The 24,200-nt window shown below is 34.8% G+C and overlaps 1 protein-coding gene across 3 annotated transcripts in view; it reads right to left on the reverse strand.

The window, feature by feature from the left end:
• The window catches only part of NRG3 (neuregulin 3), a 402,024-nt gene that overhangs the window by 166,404 nt on the left and 211,420 nt on the right, over nt 1-24,200 (reverse strand). The window lies entirely within an intron of this gene.

Genomic DNA, 24,200 nt, shown 5'->3' on the forward strand with positions numbered 1-24,200 from the left:
CTTCAAAAGCTCTACTGAATAGATTTAGTTTTTGAGTGGTAAGCGTATAGGAAAGGTCAAGTATGTCAAACTTAAGATATTTTAAAATCATAGAGTACGAAATAGCTCAGAAACAACAGAGGAATTAACTAAATTAATACAACCACTACATCCTTGAAGCCCTTAGTGTGATGTTGGATACAATTACAATTATTCAATAAAACCTATTAGCATATTTTTCATTTAATAAAATATGAATATTTTTGATTAAAATTTACAAGGACATGTATGAAAGAATGCAAATCTGCCATCAAGCAATATTGGCATGGGATTGAGCAAAGAAAAAAAGCTTTATACTATTTGTTATTGTGCTCCAAATGAAACACCTGTGTGCTGTCCCATGAAGGCTTCCCTTTATTCATCCTAGAAAAACTCTCTGTATAAATGTCTCTTGTCAGTTACTGGAAAATACACATGAAAATTAGGCACAAAGGAAACCTGTGAGATTTCAAAAACTGTTCACATTTCAACAGATTGTAACTGATATCTTTCACATCTCTAGCCATAACCACAAAACAGACCAGACAAGACCACAGCCGTTTCCCACCTAGCAACCCAGAGGTGCATGCTACAGTCCCTGCCCTATTTGAACCTATTCAAACTTTCTGCAATTACTTACATAAGTGCTTAAGACTGCTCCTGAGCATGCACTTTTAGAAGTGAAACAAAGTTATGACTTCAGATCTTGTTCAATCAGTGAGAAATTTACTTCAGATACTAAAACAAAAGAAAAAAATGTTCACAGCCTGAATAAGACTCATGAGGACCCAAATATATTTCCAGAATCTCAAGAGTTAATTTACATCTCCGGAGATTACTTTTGAAGTGGATCAGGTTTTCTCCCTGTTTTAATATCATTTAGAACCTGAAGAAGTTCCTGAAAAAAAAAAAAAATGTTCAGAATAAGTGCCTGCTATAAATATGTGTCAAAATCACTGAAACATTCCTAACAGACCTTTTACTTCCTGTGTAGTCAAATCATCCTTTTTTCTTTTCTGCAACTAATTTCATTTATCTTCTCTGTGTTAAGGTGCACATCTCAGATGCAGATGATATCTACAGAGAGAAATCTATCTGATCCACCTCAGGAAAGGTTTGGATCTGGTGGTTATAAGAAGGGATCTGCCATGCTTTAGACCAACCGAGTAATCTCTTCCATTTTCAAGAATGATTAAGAGTGGCCATATAGCACCATGCAGATGTTTTGCTTAAGCCCTAACGTTTGCTTCTAAGCTGCTCTGTTCCAGATTATTACTATTTATTAGCTCTTGCAATATATATGTTTTTCTACATTATTTTTGACCAAGAGTGGATGTGAGTGGTTAAGGTGATTCCCTTAAATTACTTCACTGAATATTACTAATTGGCCATAACTGTGATGATCATAAACTGTCAGATTCTTCTCTCTAGAGGCCTGCCCCATTCAACAAAAGAATGATTACACTACAATATATTGAATTATTTTATATGCTAAGGTAATCTATAACATACAAAAACCAGCATCTTCCACAACTGTATATATGAAAAATGCTAGATAAATATCACAATCATGAAAAAATTATTTCATAAATTAAACAGAATATCATTTAAGACATTGTTCTTTTCTAGCTATATTTCTGAAATGACAATTTATGTGGTTGAAACAATTTTTGTGTAATTTCTTTTTTTCATTCAAACACACTGAGAAAAATAAAATAAAACAAAGTGAACACACAAAAAAATCCACCAAAAACTTTAACATCAATGCTATTGCTTATCAGGTAGTTTGGGATAATGTTAATTCTAAGACTAAATGATATTACAATTATGTAATGCTCACAACCGTTCCTAATGGACATTTTATGTCATTGAAAAAGAGAAAATAATATCATGAAAGAAACTGAAGGTGAGAAGAGGAACCTGAAACTTTATTTACCAGAAGGACATCATATTAAACACTTTTTTTTTTTTTTTTTTTTTTTTTTACAGGAACTACAACAAGAGAAGGATCTTTAGAGACCAAACATATCAATGCCATGTCTGATATTTGAATACTGTCTTAAAATCTTCAGCACAATATATTTTTATATGGTGAATCTTCTGCTAATATCCAAACACCTGAGCTAATGCAAACAGATGATTTCTTTTCCTCCCACACACAGCCTCCTCAGAGAACAATCCATCACTTTACAATACTATTTTGTATTTTTTGAAGCTGTGTTCATAGTTTGAGTCCTTTTTTATATACCAAGAAAAAAAAAGCCAGATGTATTCCATTAATCTCTCCTTACACATTATTTTATTTAAATATCACCTGTAGCTGTTCTTGTTCTTCAATGGAATCAATTCAACTTCCAGATTTTCTTCAAGGGGCTCAAATCCGGAAGAAGACCTTGCAGCAGAATTCAAACTAGAGTGGGACAACAGGATTTTCTTATCTTGCTGTTAATGTATCCTTGTTTTCTAACTATCAGATTATTAACTTATTCAGGGGAGTTGGACATAAGAGGTAAGAACCATTATACTACTCAGCTCTACTACTTATGCCTAAGAGTTCACCTTCCCAATTATACTATCTTCCATTATAGTGGACTCTCCTTCCAATTTATCAAAATTATTCATAACTAAAAATGTTCAGAATTTCTTCCATGTTGGCATCATTCATGAATGTTAACCTTCACTACAGCCATTAAAATAAAAATAAAACACTAAACCTAAACCAGGATATTGATCTTAGTCCAAAAGAAAATTGCTGACAATTACTGCTTGGTATTAATTTCCTCACAATATCATAGCTCTTCATAGCTTTTAGTTCATCTTCAAATATACCCTAAATTTGGTCAAAAAAGCATACAGAACATCCACATTAAAACTGACATATAGATACACAGGTTCTTCCCTGCTATTTACTGGACTACATATTCCAGCAAGAAAAGAAAATTCAAATAGCTTCAGCAATGGGATAAAAAAAAAAAAAAAAAGCCCTGATCCTACAGCAATTATACTTACACGCCCTGCAGCATAATTGTACTAGAGCTCCAGCAAGACAGCTTACAGTGATGGACCTGACAGCAGGACTGTTATCTTCAACCTAATAAAAAATAAACTTTTTTTCCTCCCCGCTAGTAAAGAACTCCTCTATAAGCAAACCACTTTTCATTATTCATTACATACATGTGAGCTTATGTCATTTTAAACAGACAAAGAAACTACATTAATACTAAATATAAATGAAATAGTATTTCTGTTCACGTATACAAATTCACATGACACCAATATTGCTCATCACCTACCTTTAGCAGACATTTTAAAATTGGGTATTATCTACATCTCCAATCTGGACAGCCTTGTTCATCAGCTGAGGTTTGTACTTGATATGTTTTGGCAAAATATACCATTTCTGTCTATTAAAATTTGCACAAACATGACCCACTGCTTTGGGTACGATGGAATAATAAAATGGAAATGGATGATATTTAGGGTGCTCCATTATCCTGTTAATGTGTGCTTCCTACTTCTCCTGCAAGCTCCACAGTCCACAGTCATTTTTAGAAAGAGTAATCCCCACATTCCCTTACATGCCTTTAAAAAAAAAAAAAAAAAAAAAAAAAAAAAAAAAAAAACAACTATTTTTTTCTAACTGTATTTACTAACTGTAATAAAAATGACCGATGTCCTTTTTCAGTGAATTAGTTTGTATGTCATGGGCAGACAATCAAATCCAGCTCCGGATGGCTACAGAGCTGTGATGATGTCACATAATAGAACAAACATTGAGATGAGCAAGGAGGGATAAACGTCAGATACTCTTTGTTTTTAACTCTGCATTCCCTTCCTGAGGCAATAAGAAAATAAATAATAACAATAAAAAAAAGGATGATATGCTGAGGTACCTTTAAAAACATTACTGGATTCTGGAAGGTTTGGTAAGGCAATTAATCAATTCAAGCTGTGATCAACAGACTCAAGTTATCTTTTTTCCACATGATCCACGAGAACAGATTGGAACACAAAATGCCAAAGTGACTTGAATTAAGTATAATTACTGGTTCTACAGAAATATTTTCACCCTTCAGGAGATCAATATATTTGATGGATAAAGCCCCAGCTAACTTCTGACTCCAATCGCATCAATTTAGGTACAGGAGTTACCTGAGAAGTGATATATAAAATAGATAACGTAAACTCGACTGGATTTACAATTTGTCTGCATGGGAGGGCAAAAGGTCCACACTAGTATACAGTTATCATCAATTAGATGCTAATCTTGCAGTTTTCTGTGCTTCTCAACACTTGGTTATTGCTTAGTGTGCAGAATCTGATGTACGAGATGTCACAAACTTTGTATAGCTATTTACTAGACTGCAAAAGCTTTATATTGAAATAATGGATTCTGAACAACCATGAAGAGAACAAAAACTCTTTCATCTTCCCCTTATTCTTGACTGAAGTCATATTTTCCAGACTAGTAACAGAATTACAAACAATCAAAATATTTCACATCAATCTGTGGTTATCCAAACATGAGGGAGACAGCTGTCAATGATATAATGATCGTCTCTGACTTGTAATAGTTTTAGTCTAGAACAAAATAAGCATCTGTTCCTCATGGCTGCAGAATCTCTATCCTCCTGCTAGACACAACTGATTCCAGCCTGAAGATACATCAACACTAGTGAACTCCATAAATAATAACCTACAAAGAATTTTGAAGAAATATATTTGCATATAGTAAAGGCTATCTATGGGTTTGACAAAAGAAGAAGAAACTTCTATATGAAGAATAAAAATTGTTCCAAACTTGCCCAGGCCCAAAACTTTATGGGTTGTACACTCAGCAATCAGGCTGCTTCCTCCACTGTTCTGAGGAACACATCAACTCCTTACCATCCTAAGAAGAATTTGTGTGTTGTGTGGAAAAATATCAAAATCTCAGTAGATGACAAACCATGACGTATTTCACAGTCAATTCTGCCAGAATACATTTCTACAAAATTCATAAATCAAGTAGATGCAACTCCTCTATTGAATGATCTCAGTCAAGCTATATTTACTGTCACACAGAGTATTTGTTCCAAAGTAAAGCACTTGATATCCTCATATGACAGGTGAATGAAAAGTACCATGTGGCTAAAAAAAACTCCTCGCAGCACTTCTTCCATTGCAATGAGATGGGCAGCATACCCATCTGTTCTGAAAACGTCTTCACAAGAAAGGATCATTTTTGGACAAAATTACAAAGACAAAAATAGCAGATTAGGAGTATGCCTACGTGGCAATACTTACTGCCTAATTAGCCCTGTAACTTTACAGATAAGTTCTATATGACAGTATGGGGTATATGTAGTATAACATAGTACTCTCGCTAAGGTTTCCTGTAACTTGAAAAGCAAAAACCATTTCCAAATGCCACCCTTCCAAAACAAGCCTCACAGGCATTGAAGTCTTAAATGTCTCTGTGCAATTACATTTGAAGAACCTTGAGAACTGTTTTTCCCTGATCCAATGAAATCATCGTTCCAAAGTCATGACGTTGACTTTCAGTTTCTAACATATTCGAGTCATACAAATATGAGCCTGATGACCTCCTCTAACTCTGTGTTGCGATAGGGAAGAGGGAAAGAGTAAGAGAGAACCATCACAGAGTAAGAGAAATCCATCTCCTCTCTAGCTGCTTGTAACATAAGAGTTTTGTTACTTCACAGGAACTAATGGATATAAGCTCCCAACAACATAGGAAGCAAAGGGTATCCAAGATGAAAAGCAGGGACACAACTTCCTTTTCGCTACATTCCTCTAATCAAGTAATGTTGTGATTAAAAATAACTCTTCAATTTTGTTGTCCCTAAAGTTATAAACATGTACAGAGTTTAGCTTGGTGACATCAAGCTAATCTCTGTATACCTTTCAAGTGGAATTTCATAACAAAACATAAATACCTCAGAATGTTTCAAAACTTATGCTACAGGTACATGAATTTAAAAAAAAAAAAATAGTTTCTTTATCAACAGCAAGAACTATACTGGATGAGACCAGGATTATGTCAGTCAAAACCTGCCAAAAGCATTTAGAAATAAACGTAATTTTCTGTGTATCATTGCAAATCCAGATGATAACCTTAATAACTGGAGATCAGATTGGGATTTGCATATGATACCAAAATTGTTTCGTGCCATGATCATAAGCAAAACAGTTGATAAAGACCTTTCACTGCCTAACAGCACTGATTTGCACATGCCAAATTGTGTTTTATAAGAAAACTGAATCAGCTTTTTTTTTTTTAAATCTTCTATTTCTTCTCTACCATATGAATCAAAAGCTTATATAAGGAGTGCTCCTAACTGCATTAGCAGCAGCTAATGTACCACGGGCCTTGCAATGGTGGTGAAGAAGATACACAAAGTCCTAACTACACTACACTATATAGAAAGCGTTTGTCTTCTCTTGCCACAACCAACAGCATCAAGAGTAATTAAAAAAAAAAAAAAAAAAAAGTCTCAGCACTTTCCTTCCCAGTATATTCTCTCCATCTCTATTGAACTATTTATCCGATCACTTTGTTATCCAAGAACATGCAATGAAGTAAAGACTCCTTTTTGGACTTGTGAGAGGTACTTTCACACACTGCAGTTACAAAAGGTACTTTTATACTGAGAGGTACTTTTTAACTGAGAAGGAGGAGGATAAATTACCATTTTGATGAAAACACCTCTCTTTCCTGAGGCCAAAGAAAATGCCTTCCTCTGCTGAAAGAAAAGCTGATCTAAGAATACTCAGACCATTGTCAGCGAGTTTGAAAAATCACTTATTTTGACACATATAGGTCTATCAACTGAAAAAAGCTCAAACTGGCTCTAACCTTGGGAAGGGACACACAGCAGCACATTTATTACAGTTCTTATCAGCTGCATCAATGCGGAAGGTTTAACGTTAAGTGCGCACAGTTGTACATGATCAGACATGCGATTATGCAGAAGTAATATTTTAATCAGAACAGTATGACAGTTGCTAGTAGAATAAAGCTTTCACCAATTTTGTGTATTGCTACCAGCCTTACGTGATTTAAAAGGGATTATACTCCACCACAGCATAAGATTATATTAAAAGGAGTTACATGAGTAAATAAGTTTCTAGAAAGCTTTGCTTGGGGATAACCTTAGAAAAAAAATGTCTGTTTTCAATTTTATACAGGAAGACATACTAAATTTGACTCTTAACAGAGCAGTAGGTCTTCCACAATTCAATATACCAGGGAACAAGTTTTGAATGTAAATTCAACTAAGTTTCCACACCTGAAAGTCTTTTGAGAGTGCTAGATGAATATCCATGAAGTGAAAACTAACTTCCGCAAGTTTGCACTCTTGTGTTCAAGATTTGGAGGCAAATAGAACAATACTGTGATTAAGCATCTAAAACATTGAAAAGCTGACAATATTCAACTGTGAAGGCCAGTATGTATGAAATGCAGAAAATTCTATTTGCAGAAAATTGCTGTATAGAAACAGCTAAATACTAAACATGTTATTTAATAAATGAACAATTTGACTGTTCCATAAATTTAGTCAAGACAGGTTTCTCTCTTCCTTTCCAAACCTTGTACTAGGTATTTCCATACCAAGATCTTACTTTAAAATTGTACCTAATATTTATTTTTAAAAATCCAAAGATCAGATGCTCTGATCAACTAATTGACACTTTACTAAGTAGTTCTTCAGAATCATTGGGTCTCAACATTTCTTCATGTCTGTGATAATACTCATCCTATCTAGTATCACCACTGGACAATATTCATTCCAATAATATAAACTACAAATTCCAATGAGCTTTGATTTTCTCCTGTTTTTACAGTCAAAATGTCAATGGTTTCAATGTAAAAAAAAAAAAAAAAAAAAAAAAAAAAGTTAAACTTAAATATTAAGTAGCAGATCGTTTATTTTGTGGACCTGTTCATTTCTAACTCAGTTGTCAGTTTTAATTAATAAATGTTTAGAGGACTCTTCCTTCCCATTTTACCTTCTCCATTTCCAAAACTAAATATCAGAGAAAAAAAAAAAAAAAGGAAAAAAGAAAAAAAGAAAAAAAAAAAAGCCAAGTTATTTCTAATTGCATGTTGGTAAGATTATGTTGCCCAACTAGACTTGAAACAAAACCTAGCCTAGTGTTGTGGTTGGAAGCCAACTCACCTCCAATTTTTATGTACTTCCACATTCTAAAATAGCCCAGATATACTTCCATTAATTTCAAAAGATATGATAGAAGGCAACAGAAAGTCAGTCTTTGTGCCCTGACATGAAAAGAAACAGAAGAAAATTTGACCCCAGACATAGGCAACAACCATTGAATAGCAAAAATTGTTTAACTAATAGGAAAGCACAAGGTCCAAACAATAAGGAGACAGAGAGATGCTACAGATACTTCTATTATCTCTCTTCAAATGAGTAACACTTTTTTTTTAAATGAATGTTGACTTCAATATAGAGTGCACATATATAACTTTATACAGTAACTGATAATTAAAAATTCACTGCAGGTGAACTAGCAACTTCTCAAATCATAAAGCCTAAGATTTCTGCCAAAAAATGGGTGTCACAATTGATGTTCACTCTTTCTTTCCCTGGCAAACCCCAAACTACTTGTTTTTCATTGTGTGTTTTCCTCAACTTTTTGTTGAGATTCCTTGCTTCTGTTTGCAGGAGTCAGGTTACTTGCAAAGAACTAAATGAGGATTTCATAGATAAAAAGCTGACGAAAATTCCAACTATCCCTTCGAGATACAGGATTTGCATGTAAAATTGTCAAAGATAGGCATTCACTTGGTACATGGCAACGTCATGTTACTTGCCAACTAAGCAAAAGACCTTTTTCCATTGCACAGAGAAACCTTTCCCAGTATAAAATGCCCTTAATTTTAACCAGAAATCTGAATTGAAAAGAGATTGCTTTTCTATATAATTTACTATAATGCATACTAATGAATGATCTAGCAAGCTCCATGCACCTTTAAAATTTCTAAATATATGCAGCACTTATTTCAAGAACTGTTATAACAAGTACTGTTAATTTCTATATTTTGATTAACAACTGTGAGAAAATTAAAAGGCTTGCCTTTTTTTCCCACCACCCCGCCCCAGGCCCTTTACTCTCAGGCACAATTCTATTTACTCAAGTGAACTGTAACACTTGAATAAAGTGGAAATTTATATTCTAGTTTTCACAAGTTCAAGATTTTCTACAAGAAGAAAAAAAAGTAGAAGTAGCTACCTCTGTGTACATTCAGGTTTATTTTTTCCTGTTATATCCTAAAACATAATTCTGAATGTGTATGCTTGCATGTGTGTGAACATGAGTGTATATAAAAGCAGAAATATATACACTTGTAAATATATATATACAGTGAATGCAAATCAAGCTTAGTTCATACAGATTAATAAACAATAACATTGACAAAAAGTAATGCTAAAATAACAGACACAGGGAGATATGTATGGAAACAAAAGATTTAAAAGTATTTAGTGTTTTTTTTTTTTTGTTTTTGTTTTTTTTTTTCATCCACTATTTCTGAATTAGAGTATTTTCCACTACTGCCACACCTATACACAAATTGTACACACCCACACTGAGGCAGTGTGGAGTGGGCTGCTCTCATTTGCTCTAATCCTGTTCAAGCACTTCCCAGGAAAAGGGGAGCATCCTTAAGGCAAGTGACACAAGATGTCCAGCATCAGTATTTACAGAAGAGTTAAAGATTTCCAGGTCCATCTGATGATTCGGAGTTTTTTGGGTTAATTATATTGTGTTATAGTGCATCTACTTCATAATAATTACCTGATAAATCTGCTTTTGACTTGTTCAACTTTTTAGAATCAGTTTTTAACAAGAAAATAGTTGCTGTGGCAACAGTTTTTCACTGCTCTTTATTATAATTTTAACACTTGATTCATAAAAAAGTAAATGAAAATTATGCATATAAATGTGATATAGCAATGATACTCTTATTTATTCTATTGTATAATGTTTTTGCATAGTTACTTATTGCAACATTTTTTAGTATTTCTTTTGTGTAAAGAGATTAAAGGCAGAACTCTGGGGCAGAACCTCTCAATTCAATAACCCCAAAATATTCAAATGTGCAAAGAACTCATTATTTTTGAAGAGGATCACTGTTTAATCTATTTCTACAAGTCCTTTGCTTTGAACCATTAAGAAATATACTTTAGCAACAAAAATTTACCACTGATTATAAAATGAATTAATTAAATCTGATTTCTACTATAGAATAGTTCAGACTGGGGCAGGGCAAACTGGCTTGAATTTTCAGTTATTAAACTTCTCCAAACGAAACCTTTAAGAATTAAAAAAAAAAAAAAAGTAGGGAAAAGATAAAAAAATAAATAATTTTCAAAAACAAAGAAAAAAAGAAACATTCAGTATCTTCCAGCAGCGGCTAGAAGTTGTGTGTGAATAATGCTGTTTAAAGGACTAAGAGAACACAAATTACATCTTTCACACACTAACATCTTCCCAGTATTTACCAGGAGCCAGAAAGAAAGGAGAAATTCTCTATTTTTTAACCCCTAAAAGTTCAACTTCTCATCATAGAGGATTTTGTTTGTTTGAAATGTGAAGGAGTGCATGACACTGCTTCTTTGATAGACCTGCAATGCATTTGCTCAGCCTTTAGAAATAAGGAGAACTGGAAGATAGAAACATGGCCACAGTTGCCCTGTCACACTTCCTCATCTTCTATGACCAGATAGGAACGTTATTTAGTTGGTAAGAGCACGACAACATGCCAAATAAAATGCTTGCACAAAACCACAATTCATTCCTTGGTGCTAGTAACATGAGTCATCCTCTCAAGAACAGAAATATGCTGCTTTCTTCCATTGCTAGCAATAAAGCTATGGTCTTCTTTTCTTCATTCTTTTCACACACAGGAATTGTTTTACATTTTTTAACACACAAGATAACATCTGTCCCCCTGATAATTTTTTCTGCACCCCTTCTCAACAGTCAAACGGCAAAAGCTTAATCTCCTTAATGATTCAAATGCCAATTAATCAAAACAAAATTTACTTGAGTGAAGCTGTGTATCATAGTATTATATCTGTTGAATAATTTATCTTAAAGTGTTCTTTCTTTCCTTCTATTCCCTCAAACCTGTGATGTGAAAAATCAGTACTCTATATCATTTTATTTCACTAATTTGATCAAGAGATTTTTCCTAAAAAGCCTTTTGGATTTCCATCTATATTTTAGTGAATTCTGTATTTGTATTCTTTAGAATTTGATTAATGATAGGACAGGAAGGGAAAACTTTGAAAACCGACATGAATTGATAAAATATGGAAAGAACAAGTAGGTGTTTTATTTTTCCCAGACTGATATTCCACAATAAACAGTTTCAGATGAGTCATTAGTGTCATTGATTTCCACACCATTTCACTTGTCATAGTGTGATATTGGGAAAAAAAAAAAAAAAAAAAAAAAAAGGCAGCAGCTACAACTTCAGTAACAAACATGACATATGATCTAGGATTCAGTAAGGAAACACCAGAAAACTTGGTTTTAAACCATTCAGAATTTGTGTGTACAGGAAAACAGCCCAGTGAGAGACAGGACATCAAAGTCTCAATATTGAAATCTATATAATACAGAAGCATGAAAGCTTCAGGCCATTTAAGTCATATTGTACTGAGAAACTCCAGAAAACATATCTCCAAGAGAAGTGGGTAAAGATGCAGTATTTCAGAAAATTATTCAGAAGCCAAGATGCAAAGGTGATTGTAGCACAAAATTCCCAAAGTTTTGGAAAAGCCCATACAGAGAAAGATGGTAGGCTGACCTACAATAGTGGAACATTACGGGGAAAATAATACACTTATGGTCAGCCATCTCATAGCAATCTTTTGAATTTCTTTTCAGAAAATGCTAAATTCCTGTGAACATGTGCACACACCTCCTCCCAGGAGATTATCCTAGTATTATTTCACAGCAGAAAACAAAAAACATCAACTACTACAGTAGAATAGGGGGGGAAGCTGTTGTCCCTTTACAGGCAAGGGAAAAAATGTAACCTGAGTGAAGATTATAACCACACTACATCTGTATAGAAAAGCCTAATTATCTACTTAGTGATGGACCCAGAAAATACCTCACAAATACAGGCACTATTTTGGAGAGTCCAGTCTGAATACGGAAAGATTCAGAAAGTTCTCTTTCTAAGAACTTCTCTCTTAAGATCAAGAGCATAGCAGTTGATCAAATGGCATGTTACAGGATTTGCCTCCTTTGTTTCAGTATTGAACTCTATGAAAACCTGTTCTCAGTATTTCTACATTAATTGATGTAATTAACAGTTTATTGTAGTTTAGCTCTCTAAACTACAATAGGTAGTTCCATAAACTACGATAGGTTGTTTGGTCCAAAACCCAAATATACTGCCCAGTAATATAGTATTTATGATTACCATATTTTCAAACTTAGTCATAGCTTACGTTGCAGCATTAATAAGTAACACACTTCCTAATGAAATCTTATATAATGCATCACCAACATGGAGTTCATGTCCATGGGGCATACTGAAAGTTCCTATGACAAGCGCATCTTCATTCACTCACCCAGTCCTTTCAAACAGTTTTAAACAGACCTCCTGGAAAATACAGTGCTTTCATGTAATTAGAAAAATAAGTATGTTTCTTTTTCTTTTAGGCCACGGTTCTTGCTTCTATCCTATGTAGGTCAGGCCAAAATATTAAAACATTTTTCAGGGGAAAAGTTATTTTGAGCAGGTTATTTAAAGGTCTCAGAAATGTCCTGTTTTTCTTTCCCATTTTCATCCCAGAGACCTATATAATTGATGCATGACAGAATCCATTTTTGCAAGAGAAAAAACATAGGAAATAGTAAAAAGATTACTTTTTCAGGTTGCTAGAATATTTACAGATGACATTGTCGGATACAAGACTTGTCATAAAAATACTTTTCAGTCTCTCCTTTTCTAAGCTGATGACATATATCTACTTATTTGGAAAATTTCAATGGTGCATTTTATAGTTATACCACAATAAAAAATCAACTTCTAATTACAATCAGAAAAGAGGGGATAGTCTAGAAGATATAAAGCATTAGAATTATGTGATGTATGATCACATAAAATAAAACATATAAAGGATGATCTGACAGATGTCCATTTACAAACTGCTTTATGTTTATGAAAATACCACAGAAAAGAAGCAAAACTAAATAATAGAGAGTAAGATGTTTTACATTCAAGAAAAACATTCTGTAGAGAAAGGAGGGCTATTCCATTCATCTGGAGTATGTTACTCAAAATTAACCCCCTAAGTTTAGATATTACTCCTCAGCTTATAAACACAGAGTTTTGTATGATATTAAAGTGATAAAAAATGAAAGTTTTCCAGATATATTGACAAAATGTTCACACAAAACTTAAAACGTTTTCTGCCCATTCGATTTCTACCTGCAGTCAATGAGAATGCAGCAGTCATCTACAATAAAAATTTGGTGCAGTTCCATGCTACTTTTCCAGAATACTTTTCACTCTCATTTATTAAACAGTAAAGCTCTGACATTTTCCTAAAGTGGCTTGCTCTGATTTGTATCTGTTCACAGTAGAAGCTGTTGCACACTTCTCCAGATGAACGTTCCTAATAATGTCAATCGATCATAACTCATTAAGCCTCATTTCCATAAATGATTAGATTTTAATTTATTTGGGAGGTCAGTTTGGACTGAATGAAGCATTATTTCAGATTCTGCATAGGCTGCACAGCAGCCATGGGCGTTAAGACGACAGGATTGCAATGTTTAGTTTTATTATCCTTACTGGATAGTGGATGATACAGACAGTGGTTCAAATTGTTACTGCAAATGCCACTGCAAAGTTAGCCCTTATTCCTGTTGCAAGATTTCACAAATACGAAGTGACCCTGATAGCTGTAAATGAATTCATTGCTCAGAAGTATTTGTCTGACAAATTACATGAACAAATTTCATCCCATGGGATGACCTGTCAGCAATTTGCTAGCAATGTCTTGTATATTGTTTGATTCAAATACGTATCAGCCTCAGCCTCTGATCAGTCACATGGCATAATTTCTGATAAATGAAATTGTGCTAGGAAAAATCATAATGATCAAAGCTTAAAGAGATGGAAGGGATACTGGAAAAGTGCGGAGAATTCTCTTGCCCATGTATAAAACTACTACTTGTATGCAGATAATATATAGTTTCATGGTTTGCAATCATTCTCTAACCGTTAACAAGTCATTTCTTCCACTAAAACATCACAACAGCTAATGTTGTTTTTATTTGTAAACATAACTCCCTATGAACCTACAATAGTAATGAAGATTGGGTATCTACATTTTTATTATTGCTAGTGATTCCTTTTCTCCTGCCTTCCTCAAAACAATTTTTCCTCCTTTTGTTCCCAGTCCCACATGCTTAATTGATGACATGAGACTAGATTATCAAAAGAACTGATAAAAGGAATGCTCAAAGTTGAGTCAGAGCTGCTGTCATCTTGATCCACTAGAAGTGGAGAGCAGCGTTTATTTGTACCTGCTACTCAGAGCTGAAACATAGATGGCCATACTATGCCAAGCCTGAGCACAGTGGAACTAAGCAGGAAGCTGATGCTGTTTGCTGGCTGTTCATTCCAAGGAACAGAGAACGCAGATCTGGCAGCAAGGGCCAGAGAGAAAGCTGACTTGATGCAAAACAAACAAACAAACAACAACAACAACAAACACATCAAAATTGCTGGTACAAACCAACAGCAGATTAACCCCAAAAGGACAGGATAGGAATTATACATCATCCAGGAGTAATAAGTGACAGATGTCACCCTTACAAATCATTCTTTATTCTCGTGGAAAAATAAATCTTTCATGGCCAACTTTCTTCTTTGAGCAATCCATAGCTCCTTAAGTCTTTAATTCACTTATTTTTTAAACATAGTTTTTTTTAAATTATTTTTTATTATTTTTACTTTTTAAGCAATCCACACAATGTTGGCTTCATCTCCTTCTTGTCCCTTCCTCCTTACAACAAAAATCTACAGCAAATGTGATTTTATATTGAACCACATTTCTTCTTTACTCTTTCCTATTCAAGAAGGCCAGTGATCCTGAGGGTTTCTCTGAATAACTCAGAAAACTTGGCAGTTTTACCGCATTGCTTTAGCTAAAAACAACTCATCAGTAATTATTGCCTAGGCTTTGCCACCAGAAATGATCCCTATAATGCAGTGCCTAAGAGACAGTCATCATCAACTAAGATGTTATTTAATTAATCCTTAAGTAGATTTGGTGGTGAAACTCACTCACTGCCAGTCAGGAATGATATTCACCATAGACAGATACCTAAGAGGGTCAAAATCAAAAGAAACAAACAAACAAAACAACAAACAAACAAGAATAAAATTGATTTACTATACTCTTTGAACTCTGCATTACCATTCTTTTACTTTTCTTCCAGAGCAAGCAATAACACAAGTTACATCTAATCCCACATTGAGCCTGTTACCTCGCAGAAAGGCTGTCTAGAAACGTTCTCCTTACTCTTTCAACCGAATTCCACATACTCACTTTGAAAAAGCCTCCAGCTTTGATTTACTATATTGCACAAATACCAACCCATGTTGAATATGAATATATCCAGAAAAAAAAAAAATCAGGTTGTACTTCTGAATGAATTCAATATTCAGAAAAAAATCCATTTTCGATAAAAGAAAATAAACAAAAAGGGAAAAAAAGATTCAAAATAACAAAAATACCAGAATGAAATAACTTTGTGAACCTGCAGCAATAACTGTAATTTTAGTCTTCAGTATTAGCTAGTCTTCCATGTGAGACTAAAGTAAAAATTAATAGCCTCAATGTTATCTTAGCAAGTCTCACCTAAGTCTATTGACTTCCCTGGAGTCGTGCACAAGAGCAAGAAAGAACACAGTCAGTCTCATTATAAATGCATACTGTAACATGCCCCAGAGTAAAAAGATATGCTGCAGGAATGCAATGAAAATAATCTAAAACAACAACAACAAAAAACCTGAAACACTGAGGAAATAAGCATTCAGTAATCATTCAGTCTGAACGTTTCAGTTCCTTTCAGACTTTTTGAATTTTTAGGAAGTCTGAGCTGAACACAAACTCAAGCCAGGTGCATGCTCTGTAACGGAAAAGATAAGTAATGCTAATTGAAAACGCTGCAGTGAAAGCACTAAACTCCTAACTATTAACAACAATAATTATAACAATTGTTAACACTACGTTAAGTATTTGATTTTTGTAATGAAGAAGCTACAAGTGAAAAGAATTGCTAACATATAAGTGATTACTTTTCCTAGAAGCAAAATCAAATTAAAAAAAAATATGGATATATAGCTATCATCTCAGATTTGAAAATGTCTATGAATACACATACCAACACAAGCAGCCAAGCTGACTTCAAAGAAGCCTTGGCACAGAAAAAAAAAAAAATAAAAAATGTTATTGAAATGGATATGGAGTTAAGGAAATACTTCTAATACAATAATACAAGACATCCATGAAACCATTTTCTGCTTCTAAAGTAGCAGAAAGAAAATCAGATTAAAGCCTGATTCAGTGTGGGTGCAGGTGAGAGGAGGAAACACTGAGACTGGGGAAACAGTAGTATGGATTTGTAAGCAACTGAAGCCTTCTATGAGGCAAGTTTTTTTTTTTTTTTTTTTTTTTTTTTCCTTTTTTCTAGAAAAGTATCTGTACTGCAGGCAGCATTTATCAAATGGAAATTGTACAGATGAATAAAATAACAATTCAAAATAGGCTATAAATAATCTTACCAGAATAGTGCTGCTCTAACTCACCTGTCATAGTAAAATTCAGCTTCTTTGCTACATTTCTGAAATCCACCCCCTCATCTACTTCTCCTATCTACACAGTGCCATTTAACATCACATCACACACTTAATAAAAATTATCTATCATTAAAATTATGAAGTAATCTTGAGCTGAGTTCATCAAGATTGAGCATAGATTTCTTAGAACCTGCCTGGCTAATCATTTTTTGTCTAACAATTTTAACAAATAATTTCAGTATCTATTTATATATATATATATATATATATATATATTTTTTTGCGTGAGAAGTATGTGAGAAGTACACATTGCACCTTAATTTTCTCAGTTGAAATTATATAGGATAGACACAGTGGAACTCCCAGCTTGCATCTCTGATTGCAGCATTCTGACAGTAATCACTGTGTTTTCACATGCAAATCAGTATCCCAGCCTTACAAACCAGCCTCCACAGGCATTAAGATCCATGTGGCTATGTTTGGGCACAGCTGTATGGACCACATGCAAACAGCATGGCTGGAACTGATGCACAAAAACACCCACGATTTTTTCAAACATATATGGCTGTATACACACATTTCATATTTAGCCAATTTCTAATTTTTACATATTGTATTTCATCATTATTATGATTTTTATTATTTTGTAATTTCTCTCATCTTTGTTCCATATGAGCTACGGAATATATTCTAGAGCACTGATCTATTTTAATAAGAAATGTTTCTGTTCAGCTTCATAGAAAAAGACATAAAGACAAGCCCAGCCTAGCTACCAGGATAATCCTGATACACAATGGAAACAAGGCAGATGCTTTTAACCAAGAATGTTTTAGCCACTGGGTTTTCCTTTCACTGAGAACTTCAAATTAAAGCTGGACGCTTTTGGAAAGATGTGGTTTAGTCAAATTAATCTTTATTTATTTTGGCAGGGGAGACCTGCCTGTTTTCATAGGAGAATCATGAAAGTCACAGGATACTGACTTGCCAATAAAATGACAGAGGGGGAAAGAAAAAAATAACACTATAGAAACAGGAAAAGGAATAAATGGGGAAAAACACCCTAATCTATCAGTAATGGCTGTAAAAGTAAAGCAGAAGTTTGTAACTTTTATGAAAGTAATGGAACAACAACATTCACTTGCTATTGTATAAATCCCTGGTCTGTTAACATCAACGCTGTGTGTTTTCTTGGATCCCCATGACAAAAGGGACAGTAAAACTGGAAAAAATTCAGAGAAAGGAAACTTAAGGTTGGCAGAGGTAACAGAATGTAACTTCTGTGCAAGAAATAGCCAAGTACAACAAAGACACTTCGGTCTCTTTCCAGAAAGACGTGTCTGAGGGGAGAAATAACAAATGCCTACAAAAACATGGTCATCAAGGTCAAGGTGATACAAATTGATTCTTCACTCTGTCATCCATAATAAGGAGCAGAAGGCATCTGCTGCAACTAACAGGAAACAGCTTCAAGACTTGATGAGGTGACTCATCAGCCAACAAAGGGTTGAGCTGTGAACCTCCTGGCTAATGGTGTTTAGGAAGGTAAAGGTTATACCAAATTTAAGGGAGACTCAACATATACTCAAGTAGGAGAAACTTGTTAAAGGTTAATAAACACACAGAAAGTACAACCAGCCCTAAAGAGCTTGATCCAGAAAGGGCTGGAAGTTTAAAGAAGTATCAGAGATACTTCTCCAGACATTTTCTTGGAGCCCTTACTGCAAGCAGAACACTAGTTACACGGGCCAGGTCTGCTACAGCCACTCTGATTCTACACTGCTGATAAAATCATGGTGCTGTGGTATAACACCCTTCTGTCTAATCAAAGGAAATCTAAACAAATAAAACTGGAGGAAATCTAAACAAATAAAATGCTACATGCAAGGTGGAATACAATGATAAATTGGACAGCTTAACAGAACTCCAGTTGCAAAATGATTTCGAGATGTTGCCTCTCTGCCTTTTATTTTTTAAGAACATATTATTAAGCAGCCTTTCTAAACGAAGAATTTCAGGGTCATCAGTTTTAGGAGGCTGATTTTTTTTATTTTTTTTTTATTTTTTGGTAGAAGCACAAATAGAAAGTTAGTTCTAAAATTTACACAAAGTTATTTTAAATTATTTTGTCATGAGAGCTAAAGTATTAGTTATGGAAAGATTACAGATGTTCTTTTTTCCCTAAGCAACATTTGGCCATCTTTCTTCCCTCTCCATTCTGTTTTTGGGTGCTGTTTATTTCAGTTTTCTGCACAATAAGCCACAGTAGCTGTTATCAGACATTGTGCTTTCACCTCTGATCACATGTACAGTCTTCTCCCACATTTTACAGAGTAGCCAGACGGGATGCTGGGGTGAAGGGGTGGATGGGGACTTGCAACGCAAGATAATGTTTCCAGTGAATTCCCCATGACCACCCCTTCCCCTACAGAATTCTGTTCTCATTTTTACAGCAGGAGTGGATGGCCTTTATAAATTAAAGGTAAATTCAAAAGATTTTTTTCACAGAAACAAAGGAAAATAGATGCGGAAAATCAAAATGGAACAGTTTTGTTGCTTTTCTTCTATGTAGTATTTCTACTGGGTGGAAGAATGAAAGAACATAGAAATATGTCTCCCCAGAATCATATCTTGCACAAGATACTAAGATGCAAAGATCATATCCCATCTGCCTATACATGCCTCAAGCATTTCAAATTTTAAGAACTAGAAGATTGCATTCTGAAAATCATTCAGCAGAAGATGAACTAAGTTTTTTTTTTTTTTTATGGCTTTTTCTCATTTTTGTTGCTATTTTCTTTACCTAACATTATCAATGTTAGCACATAACAGGTGGAAACATCACTTTCTAGCCAGGAACACACAACTTGAAAGCAGCTGGTAAATAAGCTTACTGCAGAATCATAAGAGATTGATAAAAATAATCATGTCAGCAAAGCTACCTCAGAACTAGACAAACACAAGGATATTTTTGTTGCAAAGCTGACAATAGATAACATTCACACCACACACCAGGTCCTACAGCAGTGACAGAACTGCGCCACCTGCACCTACAGATTTACAAACCAACACCAGAGCATGCCTCAGGCAGTCCCATGCCTACAGAGCTGAAGAGAGGGCTGTGTGCAGGCAATGACTGGACTGGGAGACCATGCCAGGATCTGTGAAAAGCAGCTCAAATGGACAGTCCTGGTTTGGAGAAGTCCTGCTTGGGTAAAGGTAAAACACTGCCAGCTTGCCTGCGCCTTGGTGATGTGCTGCTCCCTGCTCCATCACCACCTGTTTGTACAAACGCAAAGGAACAGCTGAGCTCTTACTGTAACTGTCTTCACAGCCTAAATGACCCCGACCACCACAACACGCGAAGCAACATTCTCTTCAGACAGGTCAGCTGAGAAACCGAACGCGCTTCACGAGACACTTTTATTTCTCCCCTATCAGCAGGGCATACTAACACCTCTGAGAAAGCAGCCCATCCCGTCGTTAAGGCTGAAGTACCGCCTGTGCTTCCTGTGGTACTTGCTGGAATTCAGGGGGGCAGACCCTTTCCACAGCACAATTCTTCATCTTTTTAATCTCAAATCATGTGACAATGGACAGGATTCTTTCTTCTACAACTGCCCGTTCCTGGTCATGGGGCTATTTCTGTTCTTCACCTTTATTTTATTGAATAATACCAGCATCATTATCTTGGAAAAAAAAAAAAAAAAACAGCACAGCTAAAACCAGAAAATAAGATACTTCACATGGCTTTCTACGTTGTCATACACTACCCACATACATAAATTCCAAGTCACTGAGAAACACACAGCGTGGCAGGCTGTCAGGTTCCTCCCTGTGCTGAAAGGGAAACTGGTTCTCTGCATAAATACTCCCACAACTGCAGCTCACAACAAGTGGCAAAATCCAGACAACGCTTTTCACAAACACCCTCAAAGAGATTTTGATCTGTGTACCCCAGGTAAACAAATGGCCTGGATTTTACTTGCTGGGCATTTTAAACTTGGTTGTGCACCATTGGCTTATGGGTCATCTGTTCCAATTATGCTACTTAGGAATGTATTTTAATAAGATTCAACTTCCTGAAGCGTCTGACGTACTTCTAAACAGCCTAGATAACATGATGACAGACACTACTGCATGTTTATGAAAAAAAAGAAATCAGTATTTCGGCTCAAAACAGCTTATTATAACCTTATCACAAAATTTGGAAAAAAACTCAGTCTAACATCACAAAGCATGTTTTATTTCACCTCATCCATGTTGGAGAAGTTGTTTAATGTCAAAACTATAAACCACTAACTGGACAAAAACAGGATTTAAACCACCAACTGCTACAAAACTCAGCTGACAAAACAGAAGAATCAAATCTCATAACACCTCTTCTAAGCTTCAGTAATTCTCATCATTTGCAAACTGTAAATTAGGTCCTAAATAAAGAACCTTCTACTGAAGCTATCCTGAATTGTAACTTTTTTTTTCTTTTTACTTTTTTTTTTTTTTTTTTTGGTCCTAGAATTGTGACAGATTAGGGTTTCTCTGGTTTTGTTGTCATTCAGAATAAGAAACATATAGATTGATTGTAGAAAATACGAGTAATAGACATAGTAATAGATAAGGGACAACTGCAATATGCTGAATGATTATAGACTATGTAGAAGGGCACTAGGCCTATAAAACAGGGATGACACAGATAGTATGACAGACTGAGATACAAGATGATGTTGGAAAAGACGTTACTAAAACAAGTATGGGCAAAACTATGAAAAACAATCAAAAAAAGTAAGAAAATACTAGCTTATTTTTATTTTCAAAACATATTTTTTTGTGTGTGGTTATTTTTGACCAGGGTATTTTCTATTGCGTAAGACAGCATCTGGAGCGCTGTGCTCAGTTTCAGGCCAAGACATTGACATATTGAAATGAGTCCCAGTGGTTAGATGGCTGTAGTACATGGCCTAAAATGATGAGAGAGTTGCATTTATTCTGCCTTGAAAACAGAAGTTTCAAGGAAAATCCTATTTCTACCCTCCAAATACGTAATGGGAATGCACAAGTCTGATGTTTTTTCTGCAGTGGAGAATGACCCGATGAGAGACAAGGGACACAAGCTGGAAGATGGGTGATCCCGTGGATATAAGGACATTTTGCTCCCCATGAGGCTGGTAACACACTGGAATGGGATGCTCAGAGGGTATGTCGAGTCCTCATTTTTGGAGCTGGTCAACATTAAGCTGGGCACAGACATCAGCAATCTTTTCTAGCTGGACCTCCTTTCAGCAGGGTCTGGACTAGATAACTGCCAACCTAAATTTTTCTTCGAAGAAAAATTCTATGAAGAACAAAAGCTAATAACAACAACAACAACAAAAAAGCAAAGTAACTTACAGTTTCTCAGAATCCTAATGACTGCTTCTAGAGCTATCACATCCTTCTTGTGTATTAAGTTTTAAGTGTTAAAAGCAAAACAAAATAGGAAAATAGCAACAAAACCACACCTGGAGAAACCATAATGCTTCCTTGAAGATTGAAGAGATGACTTCTGGGCACGTTATCTGGTGTTCTGCAGTTGACAACTGAGTGCATTTGGTATTTAATTGCAAAGAAAGCTTCCAGCTATTCAGGCACAACTTGCTAGAAAGTAAACTGCTACTGATGGTATACAAAGGGGAATGTTGGTAACACAGTCTAGGTTAGTGATTACATTAAACAAGAGGTGACCAAGTAACACAACTAGTCAATAAATCAAAACAGACTCAAAGCCTCTCTCTCACTATACTTTTGGAGAAAGTTACGGTAAGCATTCTCAGAAAGATAGCTAATAAAGAGACCAAAAGTTTATTTCAGCTATTTTTCAGAGAAGGAAATGTGATGAATGAATCAATTCCAAAGTCTCTGGGGCCATCTCATGAACTGTGACAATGACGCCATATAGCCAGACTCAAGCTCCTGTTCCCATCTAGTTTATCTCAGCACTGGAATCACGCACACCTAATTTGGAAAGCCAATGAACCATAGCATCACACCTATCTTTTGCTCGACTGAATTGTGCTTTGTGTGTCTTAGAGTGAATATCATCTGTCTGAATGAATAAAAATCCAGTGCCAAAACTGTCTCCCCTCTTAGAGTCCTCATACATACAGACTAGCAGCTTATGAGTACATCAGCAATTTCAATAAGATTTCTTAGAAAAGAAATCACACAGGAGAAAGAATTCCATGCAGACAATAATAAAACAGCTGAAAATGTAGTTACACTAACTTCAAGAATATTGCATTACAACAAACTTCCAGCACTAAGTATAATAACATACAAGCTCAGATCTTCATTTTATTAGCTTCTTTATAATTTTTGCCTTAACATATGACAGGAAAAAGAAAAGAGAAAGCATATTTTTTAAAACAAAGAAAGAGCTGTAACTTGCATTTTCATAAACAATCAAATAATCCAAAATATTTTGTCAGAGAAAACAGTTACTCATGTGAATGAGTTGAATAGAGGGTAACATATTTCTATTGCTTTCAAAAGATTCATGTCTACTTCAGATGGAAAAGTAGGTTAGCAGAAACTGAGAATGAAATTCTTTTTGGTAACCCCTCCAAATATGATACTGTCCAATATTACTCTATATAATGCCATTTAAAATAATAATTGGGAGTAACATCACATTGTACCATCAACATGCTAATATTAAACAGCATCCACAGCACATTCAGGTACATAAGTAAATGTCTTACATAGGATGTCTTTTCCTTCCTTCTTCTGGTATATGTACAGAATTCAAAAGGATGCTTTAGGGTTTTATGAGAAATATAAAACAGCAACTGCTAGTTTTGTATGCTTGTCTAAATGTAAACATAATGGCATGAAATTATTACTGAGCTCATATATTTAAAACCATTTGATAAACCACCCCAAATGCCAAATCAATCATCTATATTATTATTGTGTCATGTGTGATGTCTTTGAAAAACTAAATGCAGCAAAAATGTCTAAATTACTCTGTTTTACTGTTCATGACTTTTATTATATGTGATATGTTTCATGGTGATTTTTAGGTATAAAGTAAAGCTGCTTTGAGGAAAAAAAAACAATACGTAAAACAGTCCTTACATCTAAATCTACTGGGATTGATATGAACCATGTGTTTAATGTGTATAATAACAACTAATGTCAGTAAAGCATGTGGGTTAATTCACTACTACTGCATCCTGCAGCCCTGTCTGCAAATGGACCTTGAGTTCATTTAAGTATCCAAGACTAAGCAGATCAGCATGTCCAAAGCTGAAAAACTTCCATGTGAAAACTGTATTCACTG

The sequence above is a fragment of the Oxyura jamaicensis genome, chromosome 6 (genome assembly GCF_011077185.1).
Source record: "Oxyura jamaicensis isolate SHBP4307 breed ruddy duck chromosome 6, BPBGC_Ojam_1.0, whole genome shotgun sequence".
NCBI lineage: Eukaryota > Metazoa > Chordata > Aves > Anseriformes > Anatidae > Oxyura > Oxyura jamaicensis.